Source organism: Ursus maritimus, unplaced genomic scaffold (genome assembly GCF_017311325.1).
Source record: "Ursus maritimus isolate PB19 unplaced genomic scaffold, ASM1731132v1 scaffold_12, whole genome shotgun sequence".
Lineage (NCBI taxonomy): Eukaryota > Metazoa > Chordata > Mammalia > Carnivora > Ursidae > Ursus > Ursus maritimus.
In genome coordinates, this window is record NW_024423564.1 from 42,717,246 (window position 1) to 42,723,083 (window position 5,838).

General features: G+C 37.3%; 1 pseudogene; it reads right to left on the minus strand.

Annotated features, from left to right (window-relative positions):
* Positions 1-659: 659 nt before the first annotated feature.
* Positions 660-1,711, minus strand: LOC103663002 (annotated as a pseudogene).
* Positions 1,712-5,838: the final 4,127 nt, after the last annotated feature.

Genomic DNA, 5,838 nt, shown 5'->3' on the forward strand with positions numbered 1-5,838 from the left:
AAGCAATTCATCTTTACTGCATTTTTACTTGTACGTTAGTTCTCAGGTTGCCTAAAACATTTACATACAAATAAAATGAGTGTTGCAAAAATAATGAAAGCAAACAGCAGGGAACTTTACAAATAATGGATTATGAACCATTTCTGCCCTTATCCAGAGGAAATTGGGTCACAATGAAAGGAACACTTCTGCAACTGTAGTCAAAGGTGTGCACATTGAGAGTGAGTATTCCACAGTTACACGTGGTTCAACCTGTAATATCCACAGGATACCCATTTCTACTGCAGCCTTGTAAGTGCTCCAGACTTATAATATCCACAATAACTGTACCTGTATCTGCAACCAGTTATTCCTTTTATTCCCCACCAGGACAAACCAATATGTAGGCAGTTTTCTCTGCTTAGACATGGGACCAGTTTCAACTCTGGCCTTTGTGAAGCCACAATTACTATGCCAAACATTTATAACTAGTATAAAAGTTCCACATCCCCATATTGGCCACCCCAAGATGAAAACAGGTAACTCCCTAAATGTTAGCTAGCTCTACTTCCCTAATATTAAACATAAAAAGACAGATCTCAAGACAGATCTGTTCTCATGAGAAGAATAGGAATTCAAAAAGAAGTAACATAAACCTGTCATAAATCGTACACAAAAAACTATTTGTGGGACAGCATGAATGACAAATGGTCCACTGTGTAAATTTTAGAACGAGGAATACAAAAGTTGGAAAGCCAGCTAATTTTCCCCTCCTTCTCTTGTTTCAGTTCAACTCCATCTCCTTGGGTATCTGATGTGCACAATGTCACATTGTCTCTGAGTAATTGCATTATTAGCGTGTTGTCTTTTTCTTTTTCTTTTTTTTAAAGATATTTATTTATTTGAGAGAGAGAGAGAGAGCATGCGCGCGTGCACAAGTGGGGGGGAGGGGCAGAGGGAGAGGGACAACAGACTCCTTGCTGAGTGGGGAGCCTGATACAGGGATGGAGCCCAGGACCCCAAGATCATGACCTGAGCCAAAGTCAGCTGCTTAACCGACTGAGCCACCCAGACACTACAAAAGGGCTGTCTTGGTATGACTCTTCACTTAATGTATCAAGTTCAGCAATGGCTTTATCAAAAGGTGTCTTTGCAAGAGAGCAGGCTTTCTTCAGGGAGTTCAGAATCTTATAATAGAACACAGAGAAGTTAAGGGCCAGACCCAACCTGATAGGATGTATTGGTTGCATTTCCTTTTTGCTGACTTAAGGAGTTTCTTGGTATCGCTGTGGTGACTGGTCCATAATGTCCTTCTTATCATCACCAGCAGAAACCCCGGCCAAGTAACAGTAGTCATCTCCATTCATTTTCAAATAGAAGACTTTGCTCACCTGTGAAGCACTGGGGATCAAAAACTTCCCAAAAGGGACCGTACGTCATTGCAGACATCTTTTGGCTTGGTCTCAATTTTCTCTCTGTATTCTCAAGCCGTCTGCTGTTTTTTCTCATCACCTTCCATCTTTTGCTAAATTCCTGAGACAAATCTCCAAGAAGACCTATGGGCTCCTACAACATTTTTATAAGCAAATGAGAGAAGATTCCTCTCCTCATTGAATAATTCAGCTTTTTGCTCAGTTACAGACTTGCTCAGTTACATGCAGGCTGCCATGTAATCATAACGCTCAGCGCGCTCAGCCAGTTTGGCCTTCTGCACCAACTCCTTTCTACCCATGACTGGATGTTCTGTTTTGGAGGGGAAGGTGGTGGATGGATGGGGGCTTGGCATTCTCTGAGCAGTAGCGATGAGGCTGAGACTCTCAGGAGTTTATACCTTTAAAAAATAGACTTAATTTTTTAGAGTAGTTTTAGGTTCACAGCAAAATTAAGCAGAAAGTACAGAGTTTTCATGTGTCCCCTTCCCCCACACATTCACAGCTTCCCCAACATTCAACAGAGTGGTGGGTTTGCTATCATTGGTAATCTACATTGACACATCATTATCACCTGAAGCCCATAGTTTACACTAGAGTTCACTCTTGAGTTGTACATTTTCAGGTTTTAACAAGTGTACAGTGACATGTATCCACCACTGTAGTATCATACAGAATACTTGCACTGCCCTAAAAATCCCCTGTGCTCTGCCTATTCTACCCTCTACCCCCCAACCTCTGGCAAACACTGATGTTTGTAATCTCCATATTTTTGCCTTTTCCAGAATGTCATATAATTGGAATCATACAGTATGTATCTGATTGGCTCTTCCACTTAGAGTATACATTTAAGATTCTTCCATGTCTTTTCAGGGCTTAGCTCATTTCTTTTCACTGTTGAATAATATCCCATTGTATGGATTTACCAATTCATTTATCCATTCACCCACTGAAGGACATTTTGGTTGCTTTCAAATTGTGGCAGTTGTGAATAAAACATCTATAAATAGCTGTGTGAAGGCTTTTGTGTGTACAAAGTTTTCAACTCATTTGGGTAAATAGCAAGGAGCACATTGATGGAATATATGGTAAGAGAGTATGTTTAATTTTAAAAGAAACTACCAAACTGTCTTCCAAAGTCGCTGTTCCATTTTGCATTCCCACCAGCAATGAATGACAATTCCTATTGCTCCACGTCCTCACCAGCATTTGCTTTTGTCAGGGTTTCAGGTTTTGGCCATTCTATGGGTGTGTAGTGATACCTCATTGTTGTTTTAATTTGCATTTCTCTGATGACATATGATGTAGACTATCTTTTCATATGCTTATTTGGCATCTGTTTTTGTTCTTTGGTATGGTTTCTATTAAGATCCCATTTTTATATAGTTTTTTTACTTCTTGTTGAGTTTTAAGAATTTTTTCTATATTTGCGTATCAGTTCATTATCAGACATATTGTTTACAAATATTTTTTCCCATTCTGTGCCTTGTCTTTTCATTTTCCTAACAGTGTCTCTCACAGAGCAGAAGTTTTTAATTTTAATGAAGTCTAGTTCATCAATTATTTCTCTCACGGATCTGGCCTTTGGGATTTATCTAAAAAGTCATCAGCAAACCCAAGGTCATCTAGATTTTTTCCTATGTTATCTTCTAGAAGTTTTATAGTTTTGCATTTTGCATGTAAATCTATCAGCCATTTTGAGTTAATTTTTTCGAAGAATGCAAGGTCTGTGTATAGATTCATTTTTTGCATGTGGTTGTCCAGTTGTTCCAGCACCAAGTGTTAAAAAGAGAATTTTTGCTGCATTTTGTTTTGTGCATTTGCTCCTTTGTCAAAGATCAGTTGACTATATTTGTGAGGGTGTATTTCTGGGCTTTCTATTCTGTTCTGCTGGTTTGTTTGCCTATTTTTCACTAATTAACTTTATAGTAACTTTATAGTAAGTCTCAAACTTGGACAGTGTCAGTCCTCTGAATTTGTTCTTCTCCTTCAATATTGTGTTGGTTATTTGATGTCATAAGTCAGATATTTATAAAATAATTTGCTGGGATTTTTATTGGAATTGCATTTAATCTATTTATCAATTTAGGAAGAATTGACATTGTGACAATATTGAGTCTTCCTATCCATGAATATGGAATATCTATCCAATTTTTAGTTCTTTGATTTATTTCATCACAGCTTTGTAATTTTCCTTATATATATTTTATATGTATTTTGTTAGATTTATACCTAAGTATTTCATTTTGGGAACTGCTAATGATATAGTGTTTTTAATTTCAAATTCCAATTGCTCACGGCTAGTATATAGGAGAGTAAATGACTTTTGTATGTTAACTTTCTATCTTGCCACCTTGTTGTAATCACTTATTAGTTCCAGGAGTTTTTTATTGATTCTTTGGACTTTTCCACACTGACCGTCATGTCATCTGTAAAAAAAGACAGTTTTATTTCTTTCTTCTTAATCTGTATGCCTTTTTTTTTCTTCTCTAATTACATTAGCTAGGACTTCCATTATTTCCAGTGCTGTTGAAAAGCAACGGTGAGAGGGAACATCCTTGCCCTGTTCTTAGTCTTAGTGGGAAAGCTTCTAATTTTTCACCATTAGGCATTATGTTAGCAGGAGGTTTTTTTGTAGATGTTCTTTATCAAATTGAGGAAGTTTCCCTCTCGAGTTTGCTGAGAGGTTTTGTTTTGTTTTGTTTGCATCTACAATCATATGAGATATGAGCATGTGATTTTTCTTCCTTAGCCTGTTAAGGTAATGTATTAACATGAATTTTTGAATGTTGAACCAATCTTACATGCCTAGAATAAATCCCACTTGGTCATGGTATATAGTTCTTTTTATACATTATTGGAGGATTTTTGCATCTATCTGCATGGGAGATATTGGTCTGTATTTTTTTCTATTATTTTTTATTTAAATTCAATTGATTACCATATAGTGTATTATTAGTTTCAGAGATAGAGTTCAGAGATTCATCAGTCTTATATAGTATCCAGTGCTCATTACATCACATGCCCTTCTTACTGCCCACCACCTAGTTATACTATCCCCCCATACCCCTTCCCTCCAGCAACCCTCAGTTTGTTTTTTATGATTAAGAGTCTCTTATGGTTTGTCTCCCTCTCTGATTTCATCTTGTTTTATTTTTTCCTCTCTTCCCCTATGATCCTCTGTTTTGTTTCAATTCCATGTATGAGTGAGATCATATGATAACTGTCTTTCTCTGATTGACTTATTAAACTTAGCATAATACCCTCTAGTTCCATCCATGTCATTACAAATGGCTAGATTTCTTTTTCTTTTTTTTTTTTTTTTGATGGCTGTAGTATTACATTGTATATATACATACCACATCTTCTTTATTCATTCATCTGTCGATGGACATCTGGGCTCTTTCCATAATTTGGCTATTGTGGACATTGCTGCTATAAACATTGGGGTGCAGGGGCTCCTTTGGATCACTACATTTGTATCTTTGCGTTAAATACCTAGTAGTGCAATTGCTGGGTCATAGGGTAGCTCTACTTTCAACCTTTTGAGGAACCTCTATACTGTTTTCCAGAGTGGCTGCACCAGCTTGCATTCTCACCAACAATGTAAGAGGGTTCCCCTTTCTCCACATCCTTGCCAACATCTGTGATTTCCTGACATGTTAATTTTAGCCATTCTGACCCGTGTGAGGTGGTATCTCATTGTGGTTTTGATTTGTATTTCCCGAATGCCTAGTGATGTTGAGTATTTTTTCATATGTCTGTTGGCCATTTGTATGCCTTCTTTGGAGAAATGTCTGTTCCTATCTTCTGCACATTTCTTGATTAGATTATTTGTTCTTTGGATGTTGAGTTTGATAAGTTCTTTATAGGTTTTGGATACTAGCCCTTTCTCTGATGAGACATTTGCAAATATCTTCTCCCATTCTGTAGATTATCTTTTGGCTTTGCTGACTGTTTCCTTTGCTGTGTTAAAGCTTTTTATCTTGATGAAGTCCCAATAGTTCATTTTTGCCTTTGTTTCCCTTGCCTTTGGAGACATGTCTAGCAAGAAGTTGCTGTGGCCGAGGTCTTAGAGGCTGCTACCTGTGTTCTCCTATAGGATTTTAATGGATTCCTGTCTCACATTTATATCGTTCATCCATCTTGAGTCTATTTTTGTGTATGGTGTAAGGAAGTGGTCCAGTTTCATTATTTTGCATATGGTTGTCTGATTTTCCCAATACCATTTGTTGAAGGGACTGTCTTTTTTCCTATAGATATTCTTTCTTGTTTTGTTGAAAATTAGTTGACCATAGAGTTCAGGGTCCATTTCTGGGCTCTCTATTCAGTTCCATTGATCTGTGTGTCTGTTTTTATGCCAGTACCATGCTGTCTTGATGATCACAGCTTTGTGTAATATAGCTTGAAGTCTGGGATTCTGATGCCA